This window comes from Scyliorhinus torazame, chromosome 11 (genome assembly GCF_047496885.1).
Source record: "Scyliorhinus torazame isolate Kashiwa2021f chromosome 11, sScyTor2.1, whole genome shotgun sequence".
Taxonomy (NCBI): Eukaryota; Metazoa; Chordata; class Chondrichthyes; order Carcharhiniformes; family Scyliorhinidae; genus Scyliorhinus; species Scyliorhinus torazame.
In genome coordinates, this window is record NC_092717.1 from 249,866,791 (window position 1) to 249,879,645 (window position 12,855).

The window sequence follows — 12,855 nt, forward strand, 5'->3', positions numbered from 1 at the left end:
CAAGGACTAAACAACATAACGGGCTACAAAGCGAAGCCGAACAGTATCTCTGACAGCAGCACACCCCTCCCCGATGAACTCAATGCATTCTATGCTCGGTTCGAGCAGGTAACCAACAATCCGCTGTCGAGTGCCCCAGCAGCCCATAATTCACCCATACCCACCATCACAGCTTCCGAAGTCAGATTGGCCTTCCTGAAAGTGAACCCTCGGAAGGCGACGGGCCCGGAAGGGATCCCTGGTCGTGCACTCAGAGCCTGCGCGGACCAGCCGGCAAAGGTATTCACGGACATCTTTAACCTGTCCCTACTCCACTCCGAGGTCCCCACCTGCTTCAAGAAGACCACCATCATACCGGTACCAAAGAAGAACCAGGCAACGTGCCTCAATGACTACCGACCAGTGGCCCTGACTTCAGTCGTAATGAAGTGCTTCGAGAGGTTGATCATGAAGCGCATCACCTCCATACTCCCAGAATGCCTTGATCCACTGCAATTCGCATACTGCTGCAACCGGTCCACATCAGACACCAATTCCCTGGCCCTACACTCATCCCTAGAGCATCTCGAAAACAAGGACTCCTACATTAGATTCCTATTTATTGACTACAGCTCCGCCTTCAACACCATAATCCCAGCCAAGCTCATATCAAAGCTCCAAAACCTAGGACTTGGCTCCCCACTCTGCAACTGGATCCTCGATTTTCTGACCAACAGACCACAATCAGTAAGAATGAACAACAACACCTCCTCCACAATAGTCCTCAACACCGGGACCCCGCAAGGCTGCGTACTTAGCCCCCTACTCTACTCCCTGTACACACACGACTGCGTGGCAAAACTTGGTTCCAACTCCATCTACAAGTTTGCTGACGATACGACCATAGTGGGCCGGATCTCGAATAACGATGAGTCCGAATACAGGAGGGAGATAGAGAACCTAGTGGAGTGGTGTAGCGACAACAATCTCTCCCTCAATGCCAGCAAAGCTAAAGAGCTGGTCATTGACTTCAGGAAGCAAAGTACTGTACACACCCCTGTCAGCATCAACGGGGCTGAGGTGGAGATGGTTAGCAGTTTCAAATTCCTAGGGGTGCACATCTCCAAAAATCTGTCCTGGTCCACCCACGTTGACGCTACCACCAAGAAAGCACAACAGCGCCTATACTTCCTCAGGAAACTAAGGAAATTCGGCATGTCCACATTAACCCTTACCAACTTTTACAGATGCACCATAGAAAGCATCCTATCGGGCTGCATCACAGCCTGGTATGGCAACTGCTCGGCCCAGGACCGCAAGAAACTTCAGAGAGTCGTGAAGACCACCCAGTCCATCACACGAACCTGCCTCCCATCCATTGACTCTGTCTACACCTCCCGCTGCCTGAGGAAAGCGGGCAGCTTAATCAAAGATCCCTCCCACCCGGCTTACTCACTCTTCCAACTTCTTCCATCGGGCAGGAGATACAGAAGTCTGAGAACACGCACGAACAGACTCAAAAACAGCTTCTTCCCCGCTGTCACCAGATTCCTAAATGACCCTCTTATGGACTGACCTCATTAACACTACACCCTGTATGCTTCACCCGATGCCAGTGCTTATGTATATGTTGTGTTGCCCTATTATGTATTTTTTTAAATTCCCTTTTCTTTTCATGTACTGTTGAGCTGCTCGCAGAAGAATACTTTTCACTGAACCTCGGTACACGGGACAATAAACAAATCCCATCCAATACAATAAAATCAAATTCTTAGAACTCTCAATCTGTCAGCACCCTTTTCCAAAGAAAATAAGCCCGTTTACATATTTGTGCCTCACACCTTACATTTATAGCACTTAAAATTCTTTGTTTTTTGTATCAGTCCCTCTAATTAATGGTGAGTACATTCCTACGTAATTGTTTAGGTATTCAAAAAAGAAGAGACAGAAGACGGAGGCAACCATTCTAATTTCCAAAGTGAACAATGTCTACTGCTGGAGAAAAGAGTGCAAATTGGTTGGATGGTACGCTTATTGGCCAAGGTTTTGTTATGGGGAATACATCAGGAAACAGTGGTCCCCCTGCCTCCCAGCATTTGTTTAATTGAAGAAGGTGTGCAATGCCTGGACATGTTCTTTCTGCTTGCAGAGCGGTCACCTTGCCTTTTTTGAATTAAAACAAAAGTTGGGACGGGATATCTGTTCCATGGACCAGATGGGATACATTCATGGTCACATCCTGGTAATTCAGGACAAAGAAAATGTTCTGGAGTCCCACATAGAACAGGATGTGCACCATAGGCTCTGCACTGCCATTGATCTATCAATTAGATAATGGCCGCTAAACTAAGCAGAGCGGCAATCTCTGGTGGATTGTCACTCTTGATGGACTTAACATTGCTGGGATTCCAAAGCGCTTGTCTCATCTAACCATCCTGTTATAACCCCCATGGAGATCAAGGAATAAGGATGACCTGCTTCCCCATGACCTCCATACAAAATGATCATCCCCCAAAACGGGGCGAAGATTCCCCAAGTGTAAAAACCCTGACTTGGATGCAGGGGAGTGGAGAGTGTGGTTGTATCATTAATAAACCTTGTTAATAATTTTCTACCTGCTGTTTCATGACTGCGCTGTGTTACGGAGTTAACACTTCCCACACAGGTTGGGTGAGATAGGAGCCGCAGCGAAACATGGACCGGGTACAGGGTCAGTCCAGGATAGGGTGGTGATCCTGCTCAGCTTCACTCTCTTCCCGCTCTCTTCACAGTGATCCTGCTCTGCTTCACTCTCTTCCCGCTCTCTTCACAGTGATCCTGCTCAGTTTCACTCTCTTCCCGCTCTCTTCACAGTGATCCTGATCTGCTTCATTCTCTTCCCGCTCTCTTCACAGTGATCCTGCTCTGCTTCACTCTCTTCCCGCTCTCTTCACAGTGATCCTGATCTGCTTCACTCTCCTCCCAGTCTCTTCACAGTGATCCTGATCTGCTTCACTCTCCTCCCAGTCTCTTCACAGTGATCCTGATCTGCTTCACTCTCCTCCCTCTGTCTTCACAGTGATCCCGATCTGCTTCACTCTCCTCCCAGTCTCTTCACAGTGATCCTGATCTGCTTCACTCTCCTCCCGCTCTCTTCACAGTGATCCTGATCTGCTTCACTCTCCTCCCGGTATCTTCACAGTGATCCTGCTCTGCTTCACTCTCTTCCCGCTCTCTTCACAGTGATCCTGCTCAGCTTCACTCTCTACCCGCTCTCTTCACAGTGATCTTGATCTGCTTCACTCTCTTCCCGCTCTCTTCACAGTGATCCTGCTCTGCTTCACTCTCTTCCCGCTCTCTTCACAGTGATCCTGCTCTGCTTCACTCTCTTCCCGCTCTCTTCACAGTGATCCTGATCTGCTTCACTCTCCTCCCGCTCTCTTCACAGTGATCCTGATCTGCTTCACTCTCCTCCCGGTCTCTTCACAGTGATCCTGATCTGCTTCACTCTCCTCCCGCTCTCTTCACAGTGATCCTGATCTGCTTCACTCTCCTCCCAGTCTCTTCACAGTGATCCTGATCTGCTTCACTCTCCTCCCGCTCTCTTCACAGTGATCCTGATCTGCTTCACTCTCCTCCCGGTCTCTTCACAGTGATCCTGATCTGCTTCACTCTCCTCCCGCTCTCTTCACAGTGATCCTGATCTGCTTCACTCTCCTCCCAGTCTCTTCACAGTGATCCTGATCTGCTTCACTCTCCTCCCAGTCTCTTCACAGTGATCCTGATCTGCTTCACTCTCCTCCCGCTGTCTTCACAGTGATCCTGATCTGCTTCACTCTCCTCCCGCTGTCTTCACAGTGAGCCTGATCTGCTTCACTCTCCTCCAGCTCTCTTCACAGTGATCCTGATCTGCTTCACTCTCCTCCCGCTGTCTTCACAGTGATCCTGATCTGCTTCACTCTCCTCCCAGTCTCTTCACAGTGATCCTGATCTGCTTCACTCTCCTCCCGGTGTCTTCACAGTGATCCTGATCTGCTTCACTCTCCTCCCGCTGTCTTCACAGTGATCCTGATCTGCTTCACTCTCCTCCCAGTCTCTTCACAGTGATCCTGATCTGCTTCACTCTCCTCCCGCTCTCTTCACAGTGATCCTGATCTGCTTCACTCTCCTCCCAGTCTCTTCACAGTGATCCTGATCTGCTTCACTCTCCTCCCGGTGTCTTCACAGTGATCCTGATCTGCTTCACTCTCCTCCCGCTGTCTTCACAGTGATCCTGATCTGCTTCACTCTCCTCCCGCTGTCTTCACAGTGATCCTGATCTGCTTCACTCTCCTCCCGCTCTCCACAATGATCCTGATCTGCTTCACTCTCCTCCCGCTGTCTTCACAGTGATCCTGATCTGCTTCACTCTCCTCCCAGTCTCTTCACAGTGATCCTGATCTGCTTCACTCTCCTCCCGGTCTCTTCACAGTGATCCTGATCTGCTTCACTCTCCTCCCGCTGTCTTCACAGTGATCCTGATCTGCTTCACTCTCCTCCCGCTGTCTTCACAGTGATCCTGATCTGCTTCACTCTCCTCCCGCTGTCTTCACAGTGATCCTGATCTGCTTCACTCTCCTCCCAGTCTCTTCACAGTGATCCTGATCTGCTTCACTCTCCTCCCGCTGTCTTCACAGTGATCCTGATCTGCTTCACTCTCCTCCCGCTGTCTTCACAGTGATCCTGATCTGCTTCACTCTCCTCCCAGTCTCTTCACAGTGATCCTGATCTGCTTCACTCTCCTCCCGCTGTCTTCACAGTGATTCTGATCTGCTTCACTCTCCTCCCGCTCTCTTCACAGTGATCCTGATCTGCTTCACTCTCCTCCCGCTGTCTTCACAGTGATCCTGATCTGCTTCACTCTCCTCCCGCTGTCTTCACAGTGATCCTGATCTGCTTCACTCTCCTCCCGCTCTCTTCACAGTGATCCTGATCTGCTTCACTCTCCTCCCAGTCTCTTCACAGTGATCCTGATCTGCTTCACTCTCCTCCCAGTCTCTTCACAGTGATCCTGATCTGCTTCACTCTCCTCCCGGTCTCTTCACAGTGATCCTGATCTGCTTCACTCTCCTCCCGCTGTCCTCACAGTGATCCTGATCTGCTTCACTCTCCTCCCAGTCTCTTCACAGTGATCATGATCTGCTTCACTCTCCTCCCGCTGTCTTCACAATGATCCTGATCTGCTTCACTCTCCTCCCAGTCTCTTCACAGTGATCCTGATCTGCTTCACTCTCCTCCCGCTCTCTTCACAGTGATCCTGATCTGCTTCACTCTCCTCCCGCTGTATTCACAGTGATCCTGATCTGCTTCACTCTCCTCCCGCTGTCCTCACAGTGATCCCGATCTGCTTCACTCTCCTCCCGGTCTCTTCCCAGTGATCCTGATCTGCTTCACTCTCCTCCCGCTCTCTTCACAGTGATCCTGATCTGCTTCACTCTCCTCCCGCTCTCTTCACAGTGATCCTGATCTGCTTCACTCTCCTCCCGCTCTCTTCACAGTGATCCTGATCTGCTTCACTCTCCTCCCGCTCTCTTCACAGTGATCCTGATCTGCTTCACTCTCCTCCCGCTCTCTTCACAGTGATCCTGATCTGCTTCACTCTCCTCCCAGTCTCTTCACAGTGATCCTGATCTGCTTCACTCTCCTCCCGGTCACTTCACAGTGATCCTGATCTGCTTCACTCTCCTCCCGCTCACTTCACAGTGATCCTGATCTGCTTCACTCTCCTCCCAGTCTCTTCACAGTGATCCTGATCTGCTTCACTCTCCTCCCGCTCACTTCACAGTGATCCTGATCTGCTTCACTCTCCTCCCAGTCTCTTCACAGTGATCCTGATCTGCTTCACTCTCCTCCCGCTCACTTCACAGTGATCCTGATCTGCTTCACTCTCCTCCCGCTGTCCTCACAGTGATCCCGATCTGCTTCACTCTCCTCCCGGTCTCTTCCCAGTGATCCTGATCTGCTTCACTCTCCTCCCGCTCTCTTCACAGTGATCCTGATCTGCTTCACTCTCCTCCCGCTCTCTTCACAGTGATCCTGATCTGCTTCACTCTCCTCCCGCTCTCTTCACAGTGATCCTGATCTGCTTCACTCTCCTCCCGGTCTCTTCACAGTGATCCTGATCTGCTTCACTCTCCTCCCGCTCTCTTCACAGTGATCCTGATCTGCTTCACTCTCCTCCCGCTCTCTTCACAGTGATCCTGATCTGCTTCACTCTCCTCCCAGTCTCTTCACAGTGATCCTGATCTGCTTCACTCTCCTCCCGGTCACTTCACAGTGATCCTGATCTGCTTCACTCTCCTCCCGCTGTCTTCACAGTGATCCTGATCTGCTTCACCCTCCTCCCGCTCTCTTCACAGTGATCCTGATCTGCTTCACTCTCCTCCCGCTGTCTTCACAGTGATCCTGATCTGCTTCACTCTCCTCCAGGTCTCTCCACAGTGATCCTGATCTGCTTCACTCTCCTCCCGCTCTCTTCACAGTGATCCTGATCTGCTTCACTCTCCTCCCGCTCTCTTCACAGTGATCCTGATCTGCTTCACTCTCCTCCCGCTCACTTCACAGTGATCCTGATCTGCTTCACTCTCCTCCCGCTGTCTTCACAGTGATCCTGATCTGCTTCACTCTCCTCCCGCTCTCTTCACAGTGATCCTGACCTGCTTCACTCTCCTCCCAGTCTCTTCACAATGATCCTGATCTGCTTCACTCTCCTCCCGCTGTCTTCACAGTGATCCTGATCTGCTTCACTCTCTTCCCGCTCTCTTCACAGTGATCCTGATCTGCTTCACTCTCCTCCCACTCTCTTCACAGTGATCCTGATCTGCTTCACTCTCCTCCCGCTGTCTTCACAGTGATCCTGATCTGCTTCACTCTCCTCCCAGTCTCTTCACAATGATCCTGATCTGCTTCACTCTCCTCCCACTCTCTTCACAGCGATCCTGATCTGCTTCACTCTCCTCCCACTCTCTTCACAGTGATCCTGATCTGCTTCACTCTCCTCCCGCTCTCTTCACAGTGATCCTGATCTACTTCACTCTCCTCCCGCTCTCTTCACAGTGATCCTGATCTGCTTCACTCTCCTCCCGCTCTCTTCACAGTGATCCTGATCTACTTCACTCTCCTCCCGGTCACTTCACAGTGATCCTGATCTGCTTCACTCTCCTCCCGCTCTCTTCACAGTGATCCTGATCTGCTTCACTCTCCTCCCGCTCTCTTCACAATGATCCTGATCTGCTTCACTCTCCTCCCACTCTCTTCACAGTGATCCTGATCTGCTTCACTCTCCTCCCGCTCTCTTCACAGTGATCCTGATCTGCTTCACTCTCCTCCCAGTCTCTTCACAGTGATCCTGGTCTGCTTCACTCTCCTCCCGGTCTCTTCACAGTGATCCTGATCTGCTTCACTCTCCTCCCGCTGTCTTCACAGTGATCCTGATCTGCTTCACTCTCCTCCCGCTCTCTTCACAGTGATCCTGATCTGCTTCACACTCCTCCCGCTCTCTTCACAGTGATCCTGGTCTGCTTCACTCTCCTCCCGATCTCTTCACAGTGATCCTGATCTGCTTCACTCTCCTCCCGCTCTCTTCACAGTGATCCTGATCTGCTTCACTCTCCTCCCACTCTCTTCACAGTGATCCTGATCTGCTTCACTCTCCTCCCACTCTCTTCACAGTGATCCTGATCTGCTTCACTCTCCTCCCGGTCTCTTCACAGTGATCCTGATCTGCTTCACTCTCCTCCCGCTCTCTTCACAGTGAACCTGATCTGCTTCACTCTCCTCCGGCTCTCTTCACAGTGATCCTGATCTGCTTCACTCTCCTCCCGGTCTCTTCACAGTGATCCTGATCTGCTTCACTCTCCTCCCGCTGTCTTCACAGTGATCCTGATCTGCTTCACTCTCCTCCCGCTCTCTTCACAGTGATCCTGATCTGCTTCACTCTCCTCCCAGTCTCTTCACAGTGATCCTGATCTGCTTCACTCTCCTCCCGCTGTCTTCACAGTGATCCTGATCTGCTTCACTCTCCTCCCAGTCTCTTCACAGTGATCCTGATCTGCTTCACTCTCCTCCCGCTGTCTTCACAGTGATCCTGATCTGCTTCACTCTCCTCCCAGTCTCTTCACAGTGATCCTGATCTGCTTCACTCTCCTCCCAGTCTCTTCACAGTGATCCTGATCTGCTTCACTCTCCTCCCGCTGTCTTCACAGTGATCCTGATCTGCTTCACTCTCCTCCCAGTCTCTTCACAGTGATCCTGATCTGCTTCACTCTCCTCCCGCTCTCTTCACAGTGAACCTGATCTGCTTCACTCTCCTCCGGCTCTCTTCACAGTGATCCTGATCTGCTTCACTCTCCTCCCGGTCTCTTCACAGTGATCCTGATCTGCTTCAATCTCCTCCCGCTGTCTTCACAGTGATCCTGATCTGCTTCACTCTCCTCCCGCTCTCTTCACAGTGATCCTGATCTGCTTCACTCTCCTCCCAGTCTCTTCACAGTGATCCTGATCTGCTTCACTCTCCTCCCGCTGTCTTCACAGTGATCCTGATCTGCTTCACTCTCCTCCCAGTCTCTTCACAGTGATCCTGATCTGCTTCACTCTCCTCCCGCTGTCTTCACAGTGATCCTGATCTGCTTCACTCTCCTCCCGCTCTCTTCACAGTGATCCTGATCTGCTTCACTCTCCTCCCGCTGTCTTCACAGTGATCCTGATCTGCTTCACTCTCCTCCCGCTCTCTTCACAGTGATCCTGATCTGCTTCACTCTCCTCCCGCTCTCTTCACAGTGATCCTGATCTGCTTCACTCTCCTCCCGCTCTCTTCACGGTGATCCTGATCTGCTTCACTCTCTTCCCGCTCTCTTCACAGTGATCCTGATCTGCTTCACTCTCCTCCGGCTCTCTTCACAGTGATCCTGATCTGCTTCACTCTGCTCCCGGTCTCTTCACAGTGATCCTGATCTGCTTCACTCTCCTCCCGGTCTCTTCACAGTGATCCTGATCTGCTTCACTCTCCTCCCGGTCTCTTCACAGTGATCCTGATCTGCTTCACTCTCCTCCCGCTGTCTTCACAGTGATCCTGATCTGCTTCACTCTCCTCCCGCTGTCTTCACAGTGATCCTGATCTGCTTCACTCTCCTCCCGGTCTCTTCACAGTGATCCTGATCTGCTTCACTCACCTCCCAGTCTCTTCACAGTGATCCTGATCTGCTTCACTCTCCTCCCGCTGTCTTCACAGTGATCCTGATCGGCTTCACTCTCCTCCCGCTCTCTTCACAGTGATCCTGATCTGCTTCACTCTCCTCCCACTCTCTTCACAGTGATCCTGATCTGCTTCACTCTCCTCCCGCTGTCTTCACAGTGATCCTGATCTGCTTCACTCTCCTTCCGCTGTCTTCACGGTGATCCTGATCTGCTTCACTCTCCTCCCACTCTCTTCACAGTGATCCTGATCTGCTTCACTCTCCTCCCGCTCTCTTCACAGTGATCCTGATCTGCTTCACTCTCCTCCCGCTCTCTTCACAATGATCCTGATCTGCTTCACTCTCCTCCCAGTCTCTTCACAGTGATCCTGATCTGCTTAACTCTCCTCCCGCTCTCTTCACAGTGATCCTGATCTGCTTCACTCTCCTCCCAGTCACTTCACAGTGATCCTGATCTGCGTCACTCTCCTCCCGCTCTCTTCACAGTGATCCTGATCTGCTTCACTCTCCTCCCGCTGTCTTCACAGTGATCCTGATCTGCTTCACTCTCCTCCCGCTCTCTTCACAGTGATCCTGATCTGAGTCACTCTCCTACCGCTGTCTTCACAGTGATCCTGATCTGGTTCACTCTCCTCCAGGTCTCTTCACAGTGATCCTGATCTGCTTCACTCTCCTCCCGCTGTCTTCACAGTGATCCTGATCTGCTTCACTCTCCTCCCGCTCTCTTCACAGTGATCCTGATCTGCTTCACTCTCCTCCCGCTGTCTTCACAGTGATCCTGATCTGCTTCACTCTCCTCCCGCTCTCTTCACAGTGATCCTGATCTGCTTCACTCTCCTCCCGCTGTCTTCACAGTGATCCTGATCTGCTTCACTCTCCTCCCGCTGTCTTCACAGTGATCCTGATCTGGTTCACTCTCCTCCAGGTCTCTTCAAAGTGATCCTGATCTGCTTCACTCTCCTCCCGCTCTCTTCACAGTGATCCTAATCTGCGTCACTCTCCTCCCGCTGGCTTCACAGTGATCCTGATCTGCTTCACTCTCCTCCAGGTCTCTTCACAGTGATCCTGATCTGCTTCACTCTCCTCCCGCTGTCTTCACAGTGATCCTGATCTGCTTCACTCTCCTCCAGGGCTCTTCACAGTGATCCTGATCTGCTTCACTCTCCTCCCGCTGTCTTCACAGTGATCCTGATCTGCTTCACTCTCCTCCCGCTCTCTTCACAGTGATCCTGATCTGCTTCACTCTCCTCCCGGTCCCTTCACAGTGATCCTGATCTGCGTCACTCTCCTCCCGCTGTCTTCACAGTGATCCTGATCTGCTTCACACTCCTCATGTCTCTTCACAGTGATCCTGATCTGCTTCACTCTCCTCCCGCTCACTTCACAGTGATCCTGATCTGCTTCACTCTCCTCCCGCTGTCTTCACAGTGATCCTGATCTGCTTCACTCTCCTCCAGGTCTCTTCACAGTGATCCTGATCTGCTTCACTCTCCTCCCGCTCTCTTCACAGTGATCCTGATCTGCTTCACTCTCCTCCCGCTGTCTTCACAGTGATCCTGATCTGCTTCACTCTCCTCCCGGTCTCTTCACAGTGATCCTGATCTGCTTCACTCTCCTCCCGCTCTCTTCACAGTGATCCTGATCTGCTTCACTCTCCTCCCGCTCTCTTCACAGTGATCCTGATCTGCTTCACTCTCCTCCCGCTGTCTTCACAGTGATCCTGATCTGCTTCACTCTCCTCCCGCTCTCTTCACAGTGATCCTGATCTGCTTCACTCTCCTCCCGCTCTCTTCACAGTGATCCTGATCTGCTTCACTCTCCTCCCAGTCTCTTCACAGTGATCCTGATCTGCTTCACTCTCCTCCCGCTCTCTTCACAGTGATCCTGATCTGCTTCACTCTCCTCCCAGTCTCTTCACAGTGATCCTGATCTGCTTCACTCTCCTCCCAGTCTCTTCACAGTAATCCTGATCTGCTTCACTCTCCTCCCGCTGTCTTCACAGTGATCCTGATCTGCTTCACTCTCCTCCCGCTCTCTTCACAGTGATCCTGATCTGCTTCACTCTCCTCCCGCTGTCTTCACAGTGATCCTGATCTGCTTCACTCTCCTCCCAGTCTCTTCACAGTGATCCTGATCTGCTCCACTCTCCTCCCGGTCTCTTCACAGTGATCCTGATCTGCGTCACTCTCCTCCCGCTCTCTTCACAGTGATCCTGATCTGCTTCACTCTCCTCCCAGTCTCTCCACAGTGATCCTGATCTGCTCCACTCTCCTCCCGCTGTCTTCACAGTGATCCTGATCTGCTTCACTCTCCTCCCAGTCTCTCCACAGTGATCCTGATCTGCTTCACTCTCCTCCCGCTGTCTTCACAGTGATCCTGATCTGCTTCACTCGTCTCCCAGTCTCTCCACAGTGATCCTGATCTGCTTCACTCTCCTCCCGGTCTCTTCACAGTGATCCTGATCTGCTTCACTCTCCTCCCAGTCTCTTCACAGTGATCCTGATCTGCTTCACTCTCCTCCCGCTGTCTTCACAGTGATCCTGATCTGCTTCACTCTCCTCCCGGTCTCTTCACAGTGATCCTGATCTGCTTCACTCTCCTCCCGGTCTCTTCACAGTGATCCTGATCTGCTTCACTCTCCTCCCGGTCTCTTCACAGTGATCCTGATCTGCTTCACTCTCCTCCCAGTCTCTTCACAGTGATCCTGATCTGCTTCACTCTCCTCCCGCTGTCTTCACAGTGATCCTGATCTGCTTCACTCTCCTCCCAGTCTCTCCACAGTGATCCTGATCTGCTTCACTCTCCTCCCGCTGTCTTCACAGTGATCCTGATCTGCTTCACTCTCCTCCCGCTGTCTTCACAGTGATCCTGATCTGCTTCACTCGTCTCCCAGTCTCTCCACAGTGATCCTGATCTGCTTCACTCTCCTCCCGGTCTCTTCACAGTGATCCTGATCTGCTTCACTCTCCTCCGGCTGTCTTCACAGTGATCCTGATCTGCTTCACTCTCCTCCCGCTGTCTTCACAGTGATCCTGATCTGCTTCACTCTCCTCCCGGTCTCTTCACAGTGATCCTGATCTGCATCACTCTCCTCCCGCTCTCTTCACAGTGATCCTGATCTCCTTCACTCTCCTCCCAGTCTCTTCACAGTGATCCTGATCTGCTTCACTCTCCTCCCGCTGTCTTCACAGTGATCCTGATCTGCTTCACTCTCCTCCCGGTCTCTTCACAGTGATCCTGATCTGCTTCACTCTCCTCCCGCTCTCTTCACAGTGATCCTGATCTGCTTCACTCTCCTCCCAGTCTCTTCACAGTGATCCTGATCTGCTTCACTCTCCTCCCGCTGTCTTCACAGTGATCCTGATCTGCTTCACTCTCCTCCCGCTGTCTTCACAGTGATCCTGATCTGCTTCACTCTCCTCCCGCTCTCTTCACAGTGATCCTGATCTGCTTCACACTCCTCCCGCTGTCTTCACAGTGATCCTGATCTGCTTCACTCTCCTCCCGCTCTCTTCACAGTGATCCTGATCTGCTTCACTCTCCTCCCGCTCTCTTCACAGTGATCCTGATCTGCTTCACTCTCCTCCCGCTGTCTTCACAGTGATCCTGATCTGCTTCACTCTCCTCCCGCTCTCTTCACAGTGATCCTGATCTGCTTCACACT